At 44.7% G+C, this 25,741-nt stretch overlaps 1 protein-coding gene across 3 annotated transcripts in view; it reads right to left on the reverse strand.

The window, feature by feature from the left end:
- GALNT14 (polypeptide N-acetylgalactosaminyltransferase 14) overlaps positions 1-25,741 on the reverse strand; it is a 237,126-nt gene that overhangs the window by 194,170 nt on the left and 17,215 nt on the right. The window lies entirely within an intron of this gene.

Raw genomic sequence — 25,741 nt, forward strand, 5'->3', positions numbered from 1 at the left:
CTGTTTTCCCAGTGGGATTATTCAACAAGTATACAACCTGACTTTCTCTGGATAGAGAGCTGAGCTGAGATAGGCATGGGGCTATGAGATATTGCCTTAAATCTACATAGAAAGGGCAACTCAGGAGGATATGTTTGGTGGACTCTACCTCTCCCAAGGCACAATGCTAAGTTCTCTGGTCGTATGGAACTCCCCTATACCTTCCCCCACAATACCGCAGATTCGAGGACGTTCAATCTGGCCGCAGTGAGGAGTCTACGGTGTTCCACGTAGTGGATTTCCGCGAGATAAGGAGCTGGTGTAACCTGATAGATCTGCTCCCCCAGGAACATCCCTGGTTTCACGAGGGCTATGTCCTCTTGCCTAGCAATATCGCCCAATCTCTGAGAGATCACAGCTCTAGCTTGACTGTATGTCATAGACTCCAAGTAAAGGTGTGACAGTCTGCAAGTCTGTACTTCAAAGCAGCTTAGTCATGCTGGCCACATGACACAGAAAAACTGTCTGCGGACAAACGTCGGCTTCCTCGGCCAGTAAAGTGAGATGAGCACCGCAACCCCAGAGTTGTTAACGACTGGACTTAACTGCAAGGGGTCCTTTACCTTTACCTTGTAAGGTACAGACACATATTTATAAATAATCACTATAACTTAGACAGAAATACAATGCATCTCACAAGAGTGGGGGAGACAAGTATCGGCTCATTCTGATGTCCAGGCGTGAACTGTTGATGGATAACTTCAAGGCTTATAGTCCTTAAAACCAGACTGTCATAGTCATGGCAGAGCTCAGTGAAGGAAGAAACCAGCCAAACAGCCAAGTCTGGGGAGTGGGGTGCTTGCCTGGAGGCAGAATCCTTGTACAAGGTTCAGTCCAGTCCTAAGGTCAGAAATATCTCAGTTCACGTAGTCAGACAAACCGAGGGTCAAGAAAGCTGAGGGTCCAAGGTCACAAAAAGAGGCAAGGTCTGGCCTGGAACGACGAATGTTGATTCCAGCAACTGACTGAGGCTGGAAACCCTGCTTAAGAAAGCTGAAGCCACCTGGTTCTCATCAGGAGCAAGAAGGCTGGTCAGCTCCTTCAGGCTGCTGCTTAGCAGGTGAAACCGACTCCAGGCCCATGACACAGACATGGACCAGACAGCCCTTCAGATACTGCACTGACCTCCGCATAGTCAGACACATGGCCATCTTACATCAGAGAACATCCGTACTCAAGTACCCTCATGTAGAAGTGCTCAGTTATGTGTGCTCAGATATATTTGATACATCTTTAGCACTGGCGTCCCATCAAATCAAATCAGTGTCAGAAACTCAGATATATAAGCTAGGCAGGCATCAAATGGCTCCTTACACTAGAGTTACAGTCACCAAAAAGGAATGTCTAGTTGCCATTTGGAAGCCAGAAGGCTCGAAAGTCGTATTTTTTTCAATTTGACTTTTTGGTTCCTGAAATTCATTCTTGATTGTGCAGATAAAATATCATGGGTAGAATTCTCCAGGTTGTGTTTCTAAGCGTGTGAAAACAGGCAAGATTCAAGGTCCCCCTGGCACGCACCTCCAAATGGTGGAGACATCTTTACTTGGTTGCAAGTGGCCGGTTGCCAAGTGCAAAATGCACCTGGCGAATTTTGGGTGATGCATCAAATACGTCCATTATCTTGCTCATATGTGCCTATTCACTGCCTTTGATCACTGCAAAACTGAGTGAGGATTTGCACTTGAGAATGTGCACCCTCGCCCATAGCACCACAAACGCAAGTTTGCATACACCCCCCAAAACACAGTATCCCATTCCCACACTCTGTGTCCAAACACCCAGCGCAAGGAAATCAAAATCTCCTGTCCCACACCGGTTTATGTTGTCTCGTCTTTTGCCCCGAAGCCCTTGACCAAGATAGATTTTTGTTTTAAAAACCATCCTCGGTTTGCCGTGATCTCTCTCGGGGTTTTTTATCTGATCCCCCTCAGTTCCCATTACAGCTACCATTTATCTCCCTGGTGCCAATGGGTTGATTTACTGCTTCTATCAGCACAGCTCCAGCACCAAAAGCTAAGGGAGGGAGGGGAGGTGGGCAAAGATACATCGGCCAGGGCCCCAACAGGAGAACAAGGTTAAAGAGGCAACAGAGAAGTTGCATAGGGATGATCAGCAGGAAATTATGCAATGGACAGACAGCAAGAGATTGGTCTTTTTTCACTTCCTATCCTATGCACAAATTTAGCTTAATCCTTCTGGCTAACAACAGTAAAAGAAGAAAAATACAACCCCATTAAAAAGGGACACACTTGCAGGCCCTGTACACACACAGAAAATTCAATAACAGTTCTTCTAAGAGGATCGTTTTATTTCAAGGTTTCCTTTCTCTCTCCTTTTCTATCTGTGTGTCTTTCTACCCAATGGATTAAAACTCTATTGATGAGTGGCATCTTATTTGCAGGGACATCCTGTCGCAAGACAACATCAGCTGTGCTTTTCAAGGCACAGGCTAAAAGGATTTTGGAAAATGGAGGGAGGGGAGAGCACCTTTAGCTTTTGTGCAGCGCATAATCTGAATAATGACAACAACCGCAACTAACCCCAAACATGCCTGTTGGTGGAGATAACAGCCTCCTGTCAACATTCTTTCAGAAAATAGGACAGGCTTCATGCCAGTCAGTTCAGCAGCATAGGTGGATGCACTCTGACACATTCTGGTCAAATCTGTACAATTAAGAAGAGTGTACTTGTAAATTCCTGAGTTTTAATAGTTTCTGGTTAAATGGACTTGCCTGGAATGGCACTGCATTTGAACCAGAACCATTTTTAGGATGTATTTAGAATACATCCCAGAGTTCTTCTCTATGATGGATCATAACAAAAACCCACCAATTCAAACCAAAAAACCCCTCTAGCCCAGCATCCTGGCCAACCAGATAACGTCAGAACGTCATGTAAGGCCCCCTCAATTGTCCGGAGAAGCTGACGCCTATGATAAAAGGAAGTACTTTCGTGTATAGTTGAAACTGTGGCATTTACTCCCATTAGAGGAAGTGACGGCCACTAGCCTGGGTGCCTTTAAAAGGGGATTACGGTAGTCAAATGTACAAAGAATAAGGTCATGAATAGTCCTGATGGCTATATACTACTTTCATGATCAGAGGCACCAAGTCTCTGAAATGCTGAGGAACTACAGTGGGTTATTACCCTTATGTCCTGCTTGTGGACTTCCCAGAGGCAACTGCTTGACCAATGTGGGGAAAAGATGCTGAACTATAAGAGCTTTTGGTCTGACCATACAGGTCTTTTTTTGTTTTTTTAGACACCTTTTTAAGTGGACATACCAAAGACTGGCCCCAGTTTCACTGCACAAGCACAGCATATGCTCGTCCAGTAAGGCAAAACTGAAGAAGCTCTCTCCTTCCTTCAGAATGAGGTGGCAATTGACTCTCCGCTTTGCCAATTGACAAAGGCCTGCTTTTCTCATCCACTTGGGGCCCTTTCGCTACCAGCCTAATTCAGCCTCCCTATTCTAATGAATGCCATGACAGGATGAGGAGCTCAAGATCAATTGAAACCCACTGAACCTTGAGAGGAGCCTTCTGGTGCAGTCTGGAAGTGTGACTCCCCCTACGATTCCCACCTCCGTGTTCTCACTAACAGGAACTGACAGGGGAATGATTAACTGACAAGTTCATTAATGTTCACCTATTTTGGATTCCCTCCCCGAGATTCTCCAGGGCAAAAAAACAAAGCCGTTTAGGCCTCCTTGAAATGGTTGCTTCAAACAAGGAGACCCATTTTGACGTTTGCTAAAGTTTCATAAAAAAGGAGGAGGTGGGAAAGGTTCAGAAAAAGACAACCAAAATTATCCAGGGGATTTTAGTATAGTGAAAAGGCAAGTAGGGGGGGGGGGCGGAGAATAAAGGTGTATAAATTAATGCATGGTGTGGGAAAAGTGAATAGGGAGGAGTTTTTTCTCCCTCTTGTAATCCTAGAACTCAGGGACATCCAAGTTGAATGTTGGAAGATACAGAACAGACAAAAGTACCTCTCCACGCAGCACATAGTGAAACTATGGGATTTGTTCCCGCAAGAGTCAGGTATGGCCTGTTAAGTATAGTGATTTAATTTACTGAAACTGGGAATGCTTAAAGGCATTACTGCGAGTTTGAATCTGGAATGTTCCCCAGTAACTCTCGTGTGATTGGTTGATTTTGGTCACATGGGAGGCATCTTATCACATTCTCCATTTTGTTCTGTGAGTGACTTGGCTGTAATGGCTGCATCTCCATGAACACTGAAGAAAAGACAGTGTTAGATAACTCACCAACTCTCTCTAAACACAACAGAGGAGAGGAGTGCTAATGTTTCTGTGTAAATGCATGTGACAGAAAGAAGTACGGAAGTTGATGTTCTCGACCAAAAGCAGCAATAAGAAGTCTGCTGGAAGGAGAAAGGGGAAACCTCTCGGAAGGAACTGCTGGGCTGAGTGCAAGTCCTAAAAGAGAGAAATGTTTAAGGAAGAAGCTGTAATCTTCAACTGAGAAAAAATAAGTCCATGCTTGGATAAGCATGTGAATGTAAATACTTTGCATATATTATTCTTTAGCTATATGTTCTGCAAGAGGCAGAGAAAGAATTTGCCAGGCTGCGGAAGTCCAGGAAAGGCTTCATGGGATTCAAAAGGAGAGGAGGAAAGGAAGGTGGATTGATGGATAGAGAAGCATAAATATTTTCCTCCTAGTAAAAAAAAATCACTCAATAGAAAATGGGCCTGTTACTGTCAGGCATATAATGGCTGCCTTCATCTCACCTTATCCAAGGGAGCCACAATCGATAGAAGCCGTCCATTCTCTTACTATCTCTATGAGGAGTGTGTAGCTGAGGTAGAAGGGACCTTTCAAAGGCCAGGCAAGGTGAGACAAAACAAGGTTGGAGAAAGAAATGGAGGGGCGCCAAACATGCAAATAATAATAATATGTTGCACTGCACAACTCTTGACAATGTGGTAGAGTGGCAAGCTTCATGCTTGCGCAAGGGCCTCCTTCATCTTGCCGGATGTTACCACCTGGGCCACTGTGGATGTGCCTTTCTTTGCACGCAATGCACCTGGAAGTGAAGCCGGAGAGTTCCAATCACAAGTGGGCAATCAAAAGGCCACCGAGGGATGACAATTCAGAAGCCTGTAGCCAATGCACAGATTTCACTTATATATAATTAATGCAATTTGCATAAACACACGATGAACATACTGGATCTGGGGCACAGCTGGTGAATGCCGGCTCTGATTAGCTCCGATTTCATTTGGGCCGTTTCCAGGTTAATTTCAACATGTTTGGTAGACAACAGCAAGGAAATCAAGATCTCTGTGTAGGACTCTGAAAAGTAAGGGTTTTCTCGCAAAAGGCACTGGCTGCTCCTACTATCAAAGGAAGCAAGGAGCAGGTAATTTTGCATATCTGCCTGTTGAGGTGTAGTACTCATTTCCCCCTGTTGGTGAGCATGGCTCGCTGTGTGGTGATATGATACAGAACCTTGTCTGGTTTTCCCCCCCATTTGTGGGCCTCCCTCCCTACGGAGATTAGGGCTGTCCCCCTCACAAACAACATTCAGATGACACCTTCAGAGATACCTGCTCACACAAGCATTTGAAAGTGAATTACCATTTGAAATGCTGCTACTGAATTTCTTTGTATAGCTTTAAATTGTTTTCCTGGTGTGTTGTGATTTAATAACTATTAAATGGATAGTTTTTAGAGGGTTGTAACCAACTGAATTGTGGTGCACACAGAGTGTTCCCCCATCTTCTCTCTTCCACACCCCAAATCTGTCCTGGGGGTTCCCCCAACCCACTGGAGCAGATTTGGGGGGTGGTACACAAGAAAACTTGTGGAAGTTGGTCTGTGGGCACAACAGTTTAGTTGGATACAACCCTCTAAAGCAGGCATCCCCAAACTGCGGCCCTCCAGATGTTTTGGCCTACAACTCCCATGATCCCTAGCTAACAGGACCAGTGGTCGGGGAAGATGGGAACTGTTGTCCAAAACATCTGAAGGGCCGAAGTTTGGGGGTGCCTGCTCTAAAGTTACAGATTTACCAGTTATTAAAATCACTGATTGATTGTTGGTTTCATTGACTACAACCCTGCTTAAGCAGTTGTTGCTGGGGGGGGGTAGTATAGATGCTCACTGCCCTGGGAGCCTGTAGAATATGGGGCAGTCTATTTGTGTTCAAAATAAAGTACTGTACCTTAACTGTGCATATTTTAACAATCCAGCAACCAAAACATCGTGTGACAAAAGACTTATCCTAAGGAAGCTCCTCATATCCTGGAGGCAACCATCCTTGACTAGAGGGAGCCCCATAGTGTCTTGTGTTGCCAGTCCTCACTGCTCCGGTGTATCTTGGAAGGTAACTTACTGGTACCTAGTTATCAGCAGGTGGAGTGCAAGAGCTCCACTTAGTCTGCTAAACTTTCCTATCTCTGCCCTAGCCCTACTTGTACAGGGAATATTCAGGAAGATTGAGTGCCCTTCCACCACCACCCCCAGCTCATCCCTGTGCTTCCTTCCAGAAGGGTAATCAAAGTTGATTCCACAAAAATGTTTACAGCTGCTGCAGGCGCCTACTGCCTAGCGCCTGTGACATCCCCAGAGCCCAGTAATACACTCACTTTCCTGCCTTCCATCTCTGCACCACTATGCAAAATGGCTTTTAAATGTTTTCCCCGCTTGCCTCGTTCCCTGCTGTTGATTACCCACTAGCCTGCTCAATATTCCTCCTTATTTTCATAAACAGCAAAACAAAACAAAGCTAAACTTTGCTTTTAAGTTGTTGTTCTTATTTTTTAAAAAACTCTACTCTTGAAGGATGAACACATTAAATGCACACATGGCTCTCTCTTTTTTTTTTTAAAAAAAGTGGGTAATTCACGCAAGATGACTCAGTCCTCCGCACCAATGTGCCGCCGTTTAACAATCGTTCGATTTGTTTAAAAAAACCACGTTAAATTGTGCAGACTTTGGTTCCTCCAATAAAACCCATTAGCTGCTACATTAAAAACAAAAGGGGGAGGACAGAAGGCTGTTCTTCCATGAAGCTCTCCCTTCCCTTGACTACAATTGCACGATGGAAAGCTAGATCCGCATTAGTAATAAGAGGGAAATTGCTCCCCTTGATCCGGAAAAGACAATCATCTGTACACTGCCTCGGGCATCCATGCTTTGCAATGATCATGCCCTGGTTCCCCTAACTTGTCCTTGATGGCCTCTTTTGCAACCTCTTCATCATTTTTCTGGTTCTCTCCGCAGTTTTGACACTGTAAAACATCACACCCTCATTACAGTCCATGAACGTGGCCAGTTCCAGTTCTTGCGTGATTTCAGCGTTTCGGGCAATTTCTGAATTGCCTGGATTTGAAGGAAGCCCAACAAGGGGCTGGGTTGGAGGGGAGGGAACAGGAAGCAATTTTCGCATATTACTTGCAAGTTAATAATCAATTTAACCATGTGTCAGGCGGCAGCAATAAATAGGCTCTGGATCACCATGAATATCAGAAACTCTTAATAGCCCTTGTAATCACATAGCAGCTCCTAAGCACAGCCAGGCGTAGCTTTGGCTGGCACCGAACGGCGATGCCAGCTTACGGAGCCAGGCACCAGCCACTAATACAGGCTCATCAAACAGCCCATTTGCAGGAAAACAAATGGACTGAGAGCAATGTGCGTCTCATTGTACAGAAAGCTTTCTGAGCTCCGGTTCAATAAAACACTTTGAGCACATTTTGAACTTGGAGTGCTCCCTGCCACCCCACACTGAATGGTAGTACATAAGTAGGACATGAGCATGCATTAGTGCTACAGGGAAAAGGAACCAAAGCGTTTTTCACCAGAAATCCCAGGGGTGCCTCCCTCTTCTCCCCGGCACCACTGTCAGTGACGTAGGTCTGTAGGTGCTCCAATAAGCAATCCACACACACACACCCCAGTTCCCTCCACTGCTTCATTTCAATTTCCCCCATTATCAGGGAAAGGGGAGCCGGAGGCTCTCTAACCCTCTCATGCAAGGCTTTCATCCTGCTTCAGGTGAGGAAATTCACAGCTTGTGGAAGCATTAATTTGAGCCAATTAGATCCCCTGATTAAAAGGCACTTAAAAGGCTGGCACAGTTCGTCCTGTCCTTGCAACCTTGATGTGGTGCAAATATTTATTTATTTACTTACCAGCCTTATGTTGGAGTGACACAATACATGACCTGGGATATGAGAGAGAGAGAGAGAGAGAGAGAGAGAGAGAGAGAGAGAGAGAGAGAGAGAGAGAGAGAGAGAGAGAGAGAGAGAGAGAGAGAGAGAGGGAGGGAGGGAGGGAGGGAGAGGGAGATATTGACTGTTTGTCTGTTTAAAGTAGCTTCAGAAGAGAGCTATCAAAGATGGTTCCATCGGATGGAGCATTGAGCATAAGGCCTAGGAGATAACAGGTTCAAATCCGTATCCTAAATCACATGTTCGGGCCTTTTCTTTTGATGAATTCAACACAGAGCTATGCTGCAGGCTGCAAGGAGCTTCTACAGGACAATAACCACTGACAGCAGCCAAGTTAGGTGATTTAAACTGTGCCATCCACAACCTTCTGACAATCTGTCCTCCTCCTCGCAGGCTGGCTGTGAGCTCCTAAAAAAGGAGACCAAGAGGATTCAAAGGAGAAGCACTCTCACCCCCATCGTAATTATAACCTTGCAGCATTTCTGCTTTTTTCCTTCTTACTTATTTTGGCTTTTGTGGTTTGTGTGCCAAAATAGCCATCCACAATGGGTCCTCCCAGGGCTGTCCACCACATTGGGTTTTCTAAAAAATGCCTTCCTGCCTTGTAGCCAGCAAGGCAAGCACAGGCCTAAATAACTCAGTCAATTTAGGAACGAAAATACCATTGCTCAGAGCCACTAAATCCACCATAAATATCAACCTCGAATAACTTAACTGGCAGGACAGAACAAACAGTGGCTTCACTGGCCAGAATGGTCAATCCCTTAGAGCACAGTGGTACAGCTGTCTCCTTGCAGCTACAAACCAACTACATGTTACATTAGCAAGGGGGTTGGCATTATTTTTAAATTTGTCAATATGTGAGTTGTGTGGTCCAGATTGGGACCCTTACATGGTCGGGGTGTGTGTGTGTCAGAGCCTTTACGCTTTTACCCTCCACTGTGGTCCCAATCCAGCTCACATTTGCAAACTCCCATTTGCTTCCATGGAATTTTTCCCCCCACCCTATGTAAATTTGCCCCGTCTGTTAGATGTGGATTTGCAAGCACACTATTTAGCTTCAGATAAGGACTTGTATCAGATAAGGACCCAGATGGCGCTGTGGGTTAAACCACTGAGCCTAGGGCTTGCTGATCAGAAGGTTGGCGGTTTGAATCCCTGTGACGGGGTGAGCTCCTGTTGCTTGGTCCCAGCTCCTGCCAACCTAGCAGTTCGAAAGCACGTCAAAATGCAAGTAGATAAATAGGAACCGCTACAGCAGGCAGGTAAATGGTGTTTCCATGTGCTGCTCTGGTTTGCCAGAAGCGGCTTTGTCATGCTGGCCACATGACCTGGAAGCTATACGCCGGCTCCCTCGGCCAATAATGCGAGATGAGCGCACAACCCCAGAGTCGGTCACGACTGGACCTAATGGTCAGGGGTCCCTTTACCTTTACCTTTAAGGACTTGTATATCTACTCAAGAAAGGTGGGGGGGGTAGTTTGGGTGTGCATTCACCGATTATCCGGGGGGGGGGAGACCCAACCAGCAAATTATTGAAACCATGGCTTTTTATTTTTATATCCTGTGAGTTGGAAATTGCGAGAAGAGTAATTTTGCAAATTGCACCTGCTTGTTCCACCTTTGCAGCAATGGCTGTTTCCTCAAAGGGCAAAGTCAAGGGGCCGCCATGCCTTTTTACACGCTCAAACTAAAAGTCTGGAACTGCAAGAAGTTTAAATAAAGTATTCTTTGAAAAGCAGGCTTGAAAATGATAACTGAATGAAGTTCCCAGAGGAGTAAGAAAGCTTCTTTATTGAAACACACACCCCATTGAGAGCTCGCCTTTCATACAATAACATCATTTGTGTGTGTATATGATACAGGAGTCCCCTTGCAATGTTCAGAAAGCCAATTCTGACTCCATCAGCCCAGTCATGCTGACAAAGAGGTTTAATTAATTTGGCAGAAGGGGGAGAGAGGCTGGCAGCCACATAAGAGCATTATCTAAGCTATGCTTCTCAGAACGACAATAGCACAATAACGATTTCTCTCCTGAAATCCTGAGGAATTGAAATACCTGGTGCTTCAGTCCTTCCTACAGTTGGACAGTTAAGCGCTACAGCAGGAATGAGGAATTGGTGGTCCTACAGATCTCCCTGAAGCTCCAGTCAACACAGCAAATTATCGAGGCTGGTCCCCCTACATCTGGAGGGCCACAGGCTCCCCATTCCTACTCTACGGTGCCCCATGTTTTAATTCCACAAAATACACACAGTGTGTGGATATCTGGGTTTCAGATCCATGAATCTCAGCTTGCTATCTCCCAATGTGTTCTGCTACACGGGCAATGGCTAAGCTCTTCAAAATAAAGGCTTGGATCCATAGCAGTCCAACTTTTCATACCTAGTAGGCCACAAGAATACTTTGATACAGAACCCACAGGCCACACATTGCTGTGTTACATGGCAGGGATGGGGCAAACATAAAGGGACCCCTGACCATTAGGTCCAGTCGCAGACGACTCTGGGGTTGTGGCGCTCATCTCGCTTTATGTACAGCTTCTGGGTCATGTGGCCAGCATGACTAAGCCACTTCTGGCAAAACCAGAGCAGTGCACGGAAACGCCGTTTACCTTCCTGCCGGAGCAGTACCTATTTATCTACTTGCACTGGTGTGCTTTCAAACTGCTAGGTTGGCAGGAGCAGGGACCAAGCAATTGGAACTCACCCCATTGCAAGGATTCAAACTGCCAACCTTCTGATCGGCATTTAACCCACAGCGCCACCAGCGTCCCTGTAGGGATGGGGCACCAAGGCCAAAATTATGCACACACCGCAGCTTTTACGCTGCCTTCCCAAAGCTGGCTAAGTGAGGCACTGGGCTTTGGTAAGGAAGTGTGAGGCTCTGGCAGGCTCCTAGAGCCCTCTCACCTTCTTCCCAAAGCTGGGAAAGAGCTCACTAGGCTTTGGGAAGGAGGCGGAGGAGTCTTGGACCCTGTCCTCATGCCTCCTTCCCAAAGCACAGCACCTCATTTATCTAGCTTTCAAAAGGCAGTTGTGAGGCCTGCAGAGGGGTGGGGTGGGGGTGTCAAATGTTGCCGAGGGCCACAAAAAATGCTGGACTCCCCTTCTTTAATTCAACAAAGACATCAGCTAATAAGAGGAGGAGGGCAGAGTTTTCACCATTTCACCTTCCCTCCTATGGTCACCTTGCTACCACCCAATTGTAATAGCGGTCCCCCCCAACAATCTGGGTCTGATTATCCTAGGTGACCAAGGTAACCAATGTGATTACCCTGACTCAGAGGTTGCTGGACTCCAACTTCCATCTGCCCCAGCCACTGAAGCCAATGGATAGGGATGCTGGGAGCTGTAGTCCAGCATCTGGAGGGCATCAACATTGGTCCTTGAAAAGGAAATGGTGTGTGTCTAAGTGCAGGCAAATCTATTTAGAGTCAGGACAACGCGGCTGCTCCTGCAGGGATCAAATTAGATCTTCTGGACTTCTGTGATTTAAGGAGGAAAGATTAAGAATAATCCATCTCAATTTCCTCTGCTCTGAAACAGTATTAACAGTAAAGAAGATGATTTCAAAGCTCGTTTGTTTTCGTAAAGCACGGCACAGTCGTCGTCACCACCACCATCATCGCCCAACAGCCGCCTTGACTTCAAATCTCTTTCCAGTCAGATTTGTTGTTGCCATCTCACACAGTAAAGTCGAAGAGGAAGTGTGAAAGGCAAACGCTTCACTCTCATTCTTCACAAAAATAACAGCAATCACCATTCGGACTTTTCTGGGACTGGGTGTGAACTGAAAAGGAACCTCATTCATTTCCAAGCCTGTCTTCTCCCCACACTGTATTTACGAATATAATAAAAGACCTGGTTGCAAAATGATTTTTCCAGCTTCTCCAGCTCTACAATACTTTTTTCCTGAGGTGAGGAAACCAGAACTGTACACGATATTCCAATTGCAGTCACACCATCAATTTGTATGACAGCATTATGGTACTGGCAGTTTTATTTTCAATTCCCTTACGAATGATCCCTAGCATAGAATTCACCTTTTGCACAGCTATTGCACACTGGGTAGACATCTTCACCAAGCTATCAACAATGACCCCAAGATCTCAGTCCCTTTAAGTGCATACTCAAAGTTAGGATTTTTTGCCTCAATGTACATCACTTTACATTTGAGTACACTGAGTTGCATTTGCCATTTTAGTACCCATTCATCTTTGGGAGCTCCTTGCAATCTCCTATTTGTTCTTAACGCCCTGAATGTTCGGGTGTTATCAGCAAACTTAGCACTTAGCTGCCTCGCTATTCACCCTGAATTAAAAGACATTTATAAACAAGTTTAAAAGCACTGGTCCCAGAACAGATCTTTGGGGGAACACGCTTTCCATTGTGAGCACAGTCCATTTATTCCCACTCTGTTTCCTGTTCTTCAACCAATTTCTAATCCGCAACATGATCTGTCTTCTCCTTTCTTCCTTTTGCTACAGTTCCTATGGGCCACCAACGACTTGTTGGGTGGAGGGACAGCCAAAACATCTGGAGGACCCCAGCTTAGCAAAAGCTGCTCAGAAGCATATTGTCAAGGGATGGCTTGCTCAGAATCTGTCTCCGTCTCCTGTGCAGTGGTACCTCTGATTAAGAACTTAACCTGAAACTGTTCTTAACCTGAGGTACTACTTTAGCTAATGGGGCCTTCTGCTGCCGCCGCGCCACCGGCGAATGATTTCTGTTCTCATCCGGAAGCAAAGTTCTTAACCCAAGGTACTATTTCTAGGTTAGCGGAGTCTGTAACCTGAAGCGTCTGTAACCTGCAGAGTCTGTAACCCGGGGTACCACTGTACTCACTTTGTGGCAATAACTTGTCTCCTCTAAACTAAATGGAACAGCCCTCTCCTATGCCTACCCAGATGTAAGGCTCATTAAGTTCATTTGTGCTTGTTCCCAGGGATGTGGGATTGAGGCCAGAGTCTTTCTGATACAAAACAAGTTTCTTCCCATAGAGAAGTACTTCATTTATGGCAAATGGATTGTTTTGGTGAATATAGAGAAGCTTGCACCATTAAAGTTCCAGAAACACCGAGGACACTGTCAGCCTGGATAGCTCAGCTGGTTACAGCATGGTGCTGATAATGCCAAGGCTGCAAGTTCGATCCCCGTATTGGACAGTTGCATTGCATTGCAGCGGGTTCAACTAGGTGATTGTCAGGGTCCCTTCCAACTCTCTATGATTCTGTGACTCCTTAGACTAGAGGATGCAAGGATGCAAATGGGGCACTTGGGCGCACAGTAAATATGAAATGGATTGACAAAGTTGGAGAGCTGACAGACGTGTTTGGTTTTACAAGCTAATAGTACCTGGGTAATCCATTAATCTTTGTCACTTGATTCCCCCCTCCCTCCAAACATCATAGTGTTTTCTTAATTAAAAACAGCACCAAGTTGTTTTTATTGAAGATTTTTTTTAAAAAAAAAACTTCTGATTTAAACAGTTCCAATTTTGACATAGTTTGAGATAAGGGAAGAGGGGATAAGAAAAGAGAAAGAAAAGCACAAATATAAAGTCAATACCAAGTTGGGGAGATCAGTCTATTTTTGGTCCGTGTCCATATTAAACTAGCCAGCCAGTTCTTTGGCTGCAAGCTTCTGGAATTATAAAACACCCACTGGTGCAAAGTTGCACCGGCTTTGAACTGACTCTGCAAGATTAGGGGGGTTTAAAGAGATGAAATTATATTTTCTTCACTAGGAGCTTACAGGCAAGCACAAAGAACAAATGGAAAAATGCACATAAGTAGACAGCCAATCGACAATCACATGCAGTCTGTTGGAAGGCAGGGAGGGAGACAAAGGCATATCCAGCCTCAGCGAATTGAATCAGATGCCAATCACATATAAATATTTTCTCGTTCACTAGTTTTGTCCATTGTTTCATTTGTTTGTCTCACACACACCAGACCTTCATGAATCCCTTTAAGGATGCGCAAAGATGTATTGCACTGGGTTAAATCCATATAAAGGTACTGAAGCCACGTTTAGAAGCATATAAGGCTACTGAAACACAAGCTATACATGATTGGAGAGAATGAAACATGGACTCAGGAGACTTAGGAGTGGTGTGCTTATTTAGTTCACACTTTCTGATACTATGCAGGAACTGAAGCACAGCTTTCCCACCTCAGTTTGTGATTCTCTGAATCTTGAGATGCCACTCTCCATCCAAATGAGGTGTACAAAAATGCACATGCTGGGGTGAAGTGTGCATAAAAATGCATATAACAGTGAAAACTGAATTACATCAGGGGAAGATGCTCTGCAAAAAAAAAAAAGTGTATTGGGCAAAAGTGTGTATATTAGGGAAATTCACACTAAAATGCTGGTGAATTTCATGAAGACTTTTTTAAAAAGTGAGGAAATTGTGGAGAAATGGATTTAAGATTGGAAATATGGGCTCCTTTAGCATTTCCCGAAACTCAAAATAAAGCCACTCAACAGTCCCGACCACATTTCTGGCAATACATTTGCAACTTTTGCACAGGGGTTGCGTTCCTAGCTCCTGGACATGTCAGTGGAGAATGTCTAAGCCCAGCCCAGCCCCTTTTCCAGCCACTTCTGGGTTGCAGTGATACGCATATACACGATCATGTGTGCATTGAACAAATGCAAAATGGTCGCTGTTTGTATATGAAACAGTAGTGACAGTTCCTCAATTGCAAGGAGAATCGTGACCAGCTGCAGGTTTGTGTGGGCTCTGGGTATGGGGCCTGCTGCCCTCCTGGCATTTCCTGCCCTCCTATATTAGGGATTGAAAACCTTGGGCCTGAGGCACAAATGCAGTCTTCCATGCCATCCTGTCTAACCCTCAGGGTTCTCCCCAGGCCAGATACCTTTCCTGTATAGGAAAATAGGAAGCAGTCTTATATCGCATCAGACCATTAGTCCATCTAGCTCAGGCATCCCCAACCTTTGGCCCGCCAGATGTTCTGGACTACAATTCCCATCTTCCCCAACCACTGGTCCTGTTAGCTAGGGATCATGGGAGTTGTAGGCCAAAACATCTGGAGGGCCGCAGTTTGGGGATGCCTGATCTAGCTTATTACTACCTACAGTGACTGGCAGACACTCCCCAGTTTTTTTTAGTTTCTCCCAGCCCTACCTGGAGATGCTGGGGACTGAATGTGGGACCTTTACTACCGAGCACATATTATTACTGCTTTTGTATAAGACTGTCGGGACATGGTGAGAATGTGTCACAGAACCATAGAACTGGAAGCGACTCCAAGGGTCATCTCGTGCAACCCCTTGCAAGGCAGGATTCTCAACTAAACCATCCATGACAGATGGCCATCCAACCTCTGCTTAAAAAGGAAGGACGGCCTCTAAGGAAGGACAACCTACAACTCCCAAGGCAGCCCATTCCACTGTCAAAGAGCTCTTTACCCCCAAAAGTTCTTCCTGGTGTTTATCTCCTTTCTTGCAACTTGAAGCCATTGGTTCAGGTCCTACCCTCCAGAGCAGGAGAAAACAAGCTTGCTCCACCTTCCATGTGGCAGCCCTTCAGAATCATTCTTTTAGGTGCCTTTAAACAAGCGCTGCTATTTTTGTTCCACTGGCCTGGCATTTCTTTTGCTCCTGGAATCCGGCAGACTGCCGTAGCAGCTTCGGAACCCAAAGCGGGACGGCTGAGGAAGAGGGTAGGAATCAATTTAATTGCAGGTTAGTAAGCAAACGTGCTAAGTGCTTCTAGCAAAATGCAAGCACTTCACTGCTAGGGAGAGATGGGAGGGGTAGGAAACGGCCTTTTCCTCGGCATGGCAAAATGGACTGATAGCAAATCTTCTGAAGCAGCAGCTGGCTATTCCCCTTTCCCCCCACCATCGCCTCTTCAAAGCCTGGAAGAAGCCTGCAGCAACACAGCCTTTGGGGAGACTTCCACCAACTCTCAATGCACTGCTCCTTCTGGGACTCCAAAAATTGCACCAAAATTTACGTTTTATGCACACAGCATTTCTTTCACCCACCCACTTCTGTGCAGCTAGAAACCCATACAGTAATTGGTTTTATGGTGCCGGGGGAGATGAGGAGGTTGAATATGTGTGGTGTTTTTTTTAAAAAAACAAAAAACACCTTCACAGCTGCAGTCCTCTGCTTCAGCATTATTATTTTTATCATTTTGTTCCGGTTTTTTCCTCTTCCGTCAGCAAAGAAAGTGAAACTAACAAAGAAAAGCCAAGAGGAGGGCAGAAATTGGCATCCTCCAGGGTCTTTTGGAGAAGCACGAGCCAGCGCCAGGCCAAATTCGGAGCTTCAATTTAAAGACCTCACGTGCTCACCCGAGAAACCTTTTGAAGATCAGCCTGTGTGTGCTCCCTGTTGCAGCCTGCTGGATTTATGGATTTTCCCCCATGTTGAACAGCAGTACAGCCTCTAATTGCATATAGAATAGACCAGGAAATGGCATAAGTGCTGTTAGTGGGGTCTTTAGGTTCTCGGAGGAAGCCCAGCTTTAGCTGCAATCAATGGATTTTGTGCAAGTCCTCCTCACAGAGCCAGGTTTTGTCACCTGCACATTTGAAAACTCAGCTTCTCGGTTTTATTTTATTTTTGCTTTTATTTCTTAAAAAGAATACTTGTGCTGTTATTTATTAATCCCAGACTCAGTTTTTTATTATATATATATATAATTCCTTCAACTGCGCTTTTTTAAAAAAGTTTTGCCATCTTTACGCTGTCTGCCCATGGAGATATGTTACGGCTGCATTTGCGATACCACCAAAAACAAGTTGCCCAGGGCCACCAGTTGATTTTATGGCCGCAGTGAGTTTTGAACATGGGAGGCCGAGGCTATCCACCGGTCAGTCAAACTCAGCCTTATCTCTTATCTCCTGGGTATCTGTAGGGGCATTCTAGAAAAGCTGTGCAGTGGAAGTTCTGGTTTTTGGTGCATTATTGGTAAGAAAACAACAACCAGGACCACGGTATGGCTGCCACGGTGTTCTCTCGTGGCAGCACCCATGTTTGTTTTTTACCCACGATGCACCAGAACCAGAACTTACCACACATGTATCTTGAGAAAACAAAGTGCTACCCCTCAACTGTCGCCACCAAAGGGCTCAGAAGGGGGAGCTCAGGCAGAAGTGGGGCTCCCACAACCGTCACCAACATTTGCCTGAGCATGCATTGTTCACTTATTTATTTATTTTTTATTAGACAAATTTATAGACAGCAGATAGCCTTTCTATCTGCTGGTGTACATGGTAAGCCTGTCTATCTGCTGGTATACATGGTAAGAACAGAATAAAACATAGAAACATAGGCTTTATGAAAAAATAAATCAATTCAGCAAACCCTAAAACAATAAAAGCCATCCATACAGACTTTAAAAACAACGAACCATTTCAACAGATATAAAATTGATCTACAATGAATGACTGAGTTACACCTCAGGAAGTGTCTTCCTAAACCAAAAATGTCTTCAGCAGGTATTTTAAATATCATATTTAGTTATATGTCCACTCACTACTTAATATCAGGTACCTGCCAAATTTTGCCTGGTAAATAATTCCAGAGATTTGGTGCTGCCACGCTATAAGCCCACTATAAACCCTCAGCAGTTACCTGTCTGAGAAGCGCAGTTGCCAGGCAGGCCTACAGTGAGCAAGGCAGTTTGTGGTGGCATTAGGACTCTGTATCCTTGCCATGCCAAGGTTTTAACCTGAGACTTTTTCTATGTGCAAAGCTATGTTCTGCAGCAGGAATGGACAGGCTTCAGGTTTATTGGATCTACTTTGTTTCTAATATCTAATATGTTTCTAAATGTTTCTAAACATCTAATAACAAGAGTCAGGTGTAAAAAGCAGTTGGATAGAATGAAAATAACCAGGTGCCAAAGAGCACCTACTGAGTCCAGAGATTTGTTTTCCGTACCAGAATTGAACTGAGCTCATGGTCTTTTCACACAGAAGCCCGTTCCTGGTTAGCTTTCTTCATTTCAGCAGCCAAATTTAGATGGACTGGGGGGGAGTCATTTTGTTGCCAGCATTGGTAAACAACTGGGAGTAAATATCCCCTTGCTGACCTACTGCAAATCAGCCACAGATCTGCCAATGAATCCTGATCCACTCTTTGTGCTCTGTAATAAAGGTACTGTATAGTCAGTTTTTAAAATCCACTCTACCCCATGGCAGGGTTTTCCTGGGATGCTAACCCAGAATCTCTTGCACTCTAAGCAAAAACCATACCCCTTGACCAACAAGCGCACTTGAACACAGATCTCCTGGATCCATACTAACCTCTGCTATCCCTGACTCTAAATATGAATACATTTAACATTTTTCTTCATGTGTGTGTGTGTGTGTGTGTGTGTGTGTGTGTGTGTTAAATTGAGGTTTCTTTCCTCATGATTAAAAACAAAACGACTTTGCAAGTCATGCACCAAGACTGACAGAACACAGACCCCCTTTCCAGTAGCCTTTTTTGCCTAAGCCCCATTTACAAATCTTCTCCTGAAGTACTGCACCAGCTCGGGAATCCTGCCAGGATTTAAACCGCAGCGGGCAGCCCGGACACATTATTAAGCTTCTTCCCGCGCTCACGGTGCAGATAAAGATAAGATGGAACACGGGGAAAGCGCCACAATTCGCACCATTGACAATCATAATTTTTAAACAGCTTTGCTGCCTTCTTTCCTACGGTCGTAATTTTGGATGTATGCGGTTTTAATCCAGCAGCAGCAGCTGAGCCAAGCTGAGGGATTTTCAGACTCCACACGTACACCTTGTAGGAAACCAACCTCCCCCCACTCAAAAAAAAAACCCACCCACCTTCCCCATACTTATCTGGAGGGTGCCAAATGACAAAAAGTTCCAGCTGCTGCTAAACTTTATAAGGCCTCATCTGAACTACCTGCTCCCTTCTGCCCTCCCCCCCCTTTTACAAGCACAACACAATGGCAGGTCCCTGAGCACCCCGTGCTCATCATTTCCTAACGCAAACTGGCCTTGTTCAATCAATATTTATGCCTCTATCACTCACAGCTGCAACATGGAGCAATAATGAAGCATAATGGGGGTAAAATTCATTCCTTGTAATTACCAATGAAAAATTAACTGCGTATTCATTTATAGCCTATTGTTTTTCAGATATTGCAGAGAGATAGCCGAGGCACAGTCAATAGATTAATTAAGCAACCTGGGTAATACAGGCTGTACATGATTTGTCTTGAGTGTTTCGTGATCCCAGCAGACTGAGAATTGCTTGACCAAGCTGGATAGCTAAATGCTGATGGGATTTTGTATTGCACCAAAGCAACATCATTTGGCCATGGGAAGGGGGTGGACACCAGACTCTGCCATGGAAGGCTATTCCTGCAGTTCAGTTATGCTCATGGACACAGCCTGAAAACAGAGCTTCACACTCAACATACCTGCTCCTTAGATGTGCATGAAGTACAATTTTTGTAGTTTACACAAACTTTAAAAAAAACTGATCTGCTTCATATATGTAGTGCTAACCATGGTTTAGCGTTACAAGGATGAGCTGCAGCAAGCCTCAGGCTTGTGCAACCCCCACACCCACTTCCTTCACTGGCATGGCTATGAGGAGATTGTGTGGGTTTTATGCCAGGCTTTATCCACATCTTCAGTCCCTCTTCTGCCCCAACTGGGCTAACAGGACGACTGGAGCACTTCAGAGAAGCGGACACGGAGCAATGGATTCAAACTACAAGAAAGAAGATTCCACCTAAACATTAGGAAGGAAGAACTTCCTGACAGTAAGAGCTGTTCGACGGTGGAATTTGCTGCCAAGAAGTGTGGTGGAGTCTCCTTCTTTGGAGGTCTTTAAGCAGAGGCTTGACAGCCATATGTCAAGAATGCTTTGATGGTGTTTCCTGCTTGGCAGGGGGTTGGACTGGATGGCCCTTGTGGTCTCTTCCAACTCTATGATTCTATGATTCTGCTTCAATAAACAATGGATACTGTGGCAGAGGTTTTTAATCCTCTTTATTACTTCCAGCTAATGCGTATTTACAGAATATATACATAGGCTGCGTGAAAGTTACAAACAGCTCTCACTGCAAACACACAGCATAACAGAGAGCCGGAGCTACTCACAACAGCTACAGAGCAATATAGCAATACCACACCCCACTAAATTAGCAGAGTCAGGATGGCAATTGAGTGAAGGAACAGTTCCCTCCCACTTCTCTCTCTGGAGACTATCATCTGATTCTCACATTGGGAGGGGTGAAAATGCTAACAGATTGGAGGTTTCAGCATCCTTTTTAGATTACATCCAAACCCCTAAACCGTGGTTTACCGGAACTATTGTTAAGTGAAAACAAGCCGGCTTTGCAATCTATTATTTGAAGTCAGCTTATTTCCACTAACCGCTTTTAAGACTAACCACAGTTTATAACAACGTAATAACAGAGCCTGTTCAATCAGGCCAATGGTCCATCTAGTCCAACCCAAAAAGACACAAGGGCAACATCACTCTCTTCACTTGTGAGTCCCAGCAACTGGCATCCAGAGGCATATTGCCTTCGACTGTGGAACTAGAATGAAACCACCATGTAGCTTTATCCTCCTTATCTTGGACTTATCTGCACATCATTACTTTGTTCTAGGTATGCAGTAGAGCCAGAATTTTTAGTTTACGCTATTGAGTTCACACTTTCTGAAACTATGCAGGAACTGAAGCACAGCTCTCCCCCCCCCCCCCCAGTTGTGATTCTGTGAATTTTGAGATGCCACTCTCCAGCCAAATAAGGTGTACAAAAATGCACATGCTGGGGTGAAGTGTGCATAAAAATGCATATAACAGTGAAAACTGAATTACATCAGGGGAAGATGCTCTGCAAAAAACAACTGTGTATTAGGCAAAAGTGTGTATATTAGGAAAATTCACACTAAAATGCTGGTGAATTTCATGAGGATTTTTTTTTAAAAAAAAGTGAACTGATGTGGAAATAGTGGAGAAATGTATTTAAAATTGGAAATATGAAAAACAGAAATTGACAGATTCTGTAATTTATCACCCGCCCTTCACCTTAAGGTCCCAGGTGACTCAATAAGGCAAAGAAAAGCACAACAACTGTTGTATCCAGATTTTTACTTCTTGAAATATGGCAGCTCTATCAATGAGAAAAGAAAGAGTAGTATGTTCGTATGTTGGATCATTTAAAAAAAACAACAACAACTTCCACTGACTTGAATTTACACAGGATCAGGTCTCATATTAACCAGCAAAGTCATGTTGATACTGGGTAGGCAGCTCAATTAATTAATGTGCTAAAAAATTAATTTTCACAGCCCATGCCGTTGGCTTAATCTGTTTTAAATGTCTATGAGAAATATTGGCTGCTATGAAAACTACAGGAAGGGAAAGAAGTAAAAGATTATCAGCCAAGTTCTGATTTTATTATATAAGCAGTATCTGCTATGGGTCAGGGGCAGAATGTGTGTTTTTCTTGCAAAAGGTGCCAGTTTCAACCCCTGACATCTCCAGGTAGGGATGAGGAACCTCCCTGCCTGGAGCCAGTGTAGATGTGGACTCCCCAACGTCACCGCAGTTCATTGTCCTTCCCCGTGACAACCAGAAGTAAAATGAAACAGAGATCGTGTACGTGATGACTTGGGTTGAAGCTCAGTGGGGATGACTTTCGAGTATTTGTTTATGAAATCGAAACATTTCTAGTCTAGTCTTCATCAACAAATATCCTAGGACCGAGCAGGCCCATAGCCAGGGAGGGCTGGGGGAGGACCTATCCCACACACATTCTCTGCCCCTTAAAAGACATGCGGTAATTCAATAATCAGGAAAGCCTTGCTTTAAAAGGTCCTAGTGCCATGGAAGCCTCCAAGCAAGCTACTTAAGCCTATCAGCACCATGCATCATAGCTGCCAAGTTATCCCTTTTTTTAAGGGATTTTCCCTTATGCTGAATAGGCTTCCTCGCGAGAAAAGGGAAAACTTGGCAGCTATGCCATGCATTGTTAATAGGGCTGTTTGCTTTTTCATGTCAGCAGACCTCATGGTTACCTGAAATCAGGGAGAGATAGAGATGGAGTTGGAGTTGGAGAGACAGAGATATGCTTTTTATTTCATTTTTTGTCCACAGGCCAGAGGACAAGAGCCACAGGTTTCTTTTGAGGAGAACCAATTTCTCCCAATTTGGGGTGGGGAGCGGACTTGCAGGAGAAGGGAGCATTCTGGAGGTATCTGATAAAACGCATCATAAATCCTGCATGGCTAGGGTGACTAGCGCTAAAAACTATGAATTTTTATTGATGGGAATTTAGATTTGTTTTACAACTAGATGGGCTGGAGGGAGTTAGGACTTATGTTAATTACTTTGATTGATTGCTTTGCCAATGCTACTTTTTAGTTTATATGCAAATTATATCCAATCGCTTTAAGTCTAATCACATGTGTAAGTTGCTTCATTTTCAAATATTTTATCTTATGTCGTATTATAAATTCAATTTCTATTACATTTATAACACCATTTAATAATACTATTAAGCTTTGTACATTAATAAACTGAGTGATTCATTTCAATTACAATCAGGAATCTGTGGTTTTTATTGTGTAAGCTTTACTCCCTAGTCCACTGAGCTACTATTGAGCAAAATTGAATCTTGACTGGAATCCAATGGATGCTGGTGCATTGCCCAGTTTTTGGTATCGTATGCACTAATGTTGATTTCCTATCCAAACTAACACCAATTAGCTACCAGGTGGAGTTTGAGATATTGGTACTAAAAATAATAATGATAATAATAAAGGTTTAGGACTCCTGGATGGTTAAGTCCAGTCAAAGGCAACTATGGGATTGCGGCGCTCATCTCACTTTAGGCTGAGGGGGCCAGCGTTTGTCTACAAACAGCTTTCTGGGTCATGTGGCCAGCATGACTAAACCGCTTCAGGTGCAACAGAACACTGTGACGGAAACCAGAGCACACGGAAACGCCGTTTACCTTTCCAACGCAGCAATACCTATTTATCTACTTGCACTGTTGTGCCTTCGAACTGCTAGGTTGGCAGGAGCTATGACAGAGCTTCCAATCAGCAAGCCCAAGAGGCTCAGTGGTTTAAACCACAGCGCCACCCGCTCCCAGATATTAGTTCTAGTGCAGGGGTAGGCAACCTAAGGCCCGTGGGCCGGATTCGGCCCAATCGCCTTCTCAATCCAGCCCGTGGACGGCCCGGGAATCAGTGTGTTTTTACATGAGTAGAATGTGTCCTTTTATTTAAAATGCACCCCTGTGTTATTTGTGGGGCATAGGAATTCGTTCATTCCCCCCCCCCAAATATATATATATATATATAGCCTGGCCCACCACATGGTCTGAGGGATGGTGGACCGGCCCACAGCTGAAAAAGGTTGCTGACCCTGTTCTAGTGTACACAGAACAGTGCTATCCAGCTTGGGACCAAGATACTTAAAAGATTGCTTCATCTCTTAAGTACCCAACAGATCACTGTGCTTTGCAGCGGATGGCGTCCTGCAGATAACATCTTATCAGAAGGGCCATTCTTCACAATGTCATGTTCGCACCTTTGCTGGGGAAACACTTGCCCTTTGGAACACCTTCCCATTATATATCAGACAGGTTACTGCCTTTAGGGTCTTTCTGGGGTCTTTTGAAGACTTTCCTCTTTCAACAAGTCATCTAAGAAGAGATTTTAATTCCAGTCAGTATCTGCATTGGTCTGAAACCTGGTCTCCTTTCTTTTCACATGTAAGGGAATAAGATAACAATTCTCACCACCAACCAGCTTGCCCCCCACCCCCAGATCAAATAAAACAATGAAACACTTACCTAACTGGCCAATCACATTGGTTCTGCCCCCCCAACCAACTAACAAAGTTTTTTTTTCCGGCAAAAATCCTGGCTATGCTCATGCCACCAACTACAGTGGTACCTCTACTTACAAATAACTCTACTTACGAATTTTTCTACTTACAAATGGAGCTCCGTCCGCCATCTTGGATGCGGTTTAGATAGGATTTTTTTCTACTTACGAATTTTTAGATAGGGTTGCTTCGACTTACGAATTTTTTCTCCCAATGCATTCCTATGGGATTCGACTTACAATTTTTTTTCGACTTACAAATGTGTGTTCGGAACGTATTAAATTCGTAAGTAGAGGTACCACTGTACTCAAACTTGTCTGTGGAGAGATTATATTAACCATTAATGTCTTACGAAAATGCTTGAAATGACACTACATAATGTATTTCCTTGACTTTCTGTGTAGCTCCATTTCCCCACCACCACCACCTGGCTCTCTCAAGGTACTGGAGGTGGGCTTAGGAAAAACTATGTAAAAGAAGAGGAGATCATTGAAGTAAATCAGCAGAGACCCCCTTTGGGCGCCTTTTAATGGAAGGAGAATATCACAACCCTTCCATCAATATAAATGCAGTTGCCCCCCCACACATCTGGTTTGATCCTTCATTGCTACATTAAACATCTCCAAAATATTCATCAGTGAATCTAAAAGACCACAGTGGAGCCTTGGTCAGGACAGAGGCATTCAAAAATGGGGAAAGAACCTTTCCTCGTGATCAGCACAGCATGCATTGAATTCCACACACAATCTGACCTGTCCCCATTTTGTTGTAGCCTCTGTTGGGCTGCTGGCCAATCCCGGTTGCTTGTAAAATCTGTGCCAGGTCATGCCAGCCTAACTTGGACCAGACTCTGCCTTGGCGCTGCTAACTTTCCGGTTGGCCGAAGAACAGGCTTAGAACAGCTGTCTTTTCAGAACACTGTGGGAAATCTCTTCTGCCGAAAGTCCATCACGGTCTTTTATATTCTGCCATCAATGCTGAGTGTTCTTTTGAAATGGTAGAAAACTGTTCCCCTTCAATGCAGCCAGAACACTTATCAGTTAAGGCGGGGGGGGGGGGACGTGTGGCTATCCAGAGTTGGACTTCAGCTGCCATCATGGAATCATAGAATTGTAAGGAATCCTGAGGGTCAAATAATCCAACCCCTGCAATGCTAGAATCACAGCTGAAGACAGACAGACCTCCAATGAAGGAGAGTCCACCATCTTCCGGTGAAGAAGCATTCACCCTGGGCAGCCTGGCCCATGACCAGGGATGATGGGAAAGACCACAGCTATCTCATCCTTGCATTAAGCCCTCCTACTACAGAATGGTTGTCTTACAGTCAAGCCATAAAGGTAAAGGGACCCCTGACCATTAGGTCCAGCCGTGACCGACTCTGGGGTTGCGGCGCTCATCTCACGTTATTGGCCATGGGAGTGTGGCGTACAGCTTCCAGGTCATGTGGCCAGCATGACAAAGCCACTTCTGGCGAACCAGAGCAGCGCACGGAAACGCCGTTTACCTTCCCGCCGGAGCGGTACCTATTTATCTACTTGCACTTTGACGTGCTTTCAAACTGCTAAGTTGGCAGGAGCTGGGACTGAGAAACGGGAGCTCACCCCGTCGTGGGGATTCGAACCGTCGACCTTCTGATCGG

Source organism: Zootoca vivipara, chromosome 3 (assembly GCF_965207765.1).
Source record: "Zootoca vivipara chromosome 3, rZooViv2.hap1.1, whole genome shotgun sequence".
NCBI classification, from domain to species: domain Eukaryota; kingdom Metazoa; phylum Chordata; class Lepidosauria; order Squamata; family Lacertidae; genus Zootoca; species Zootoca vivipara.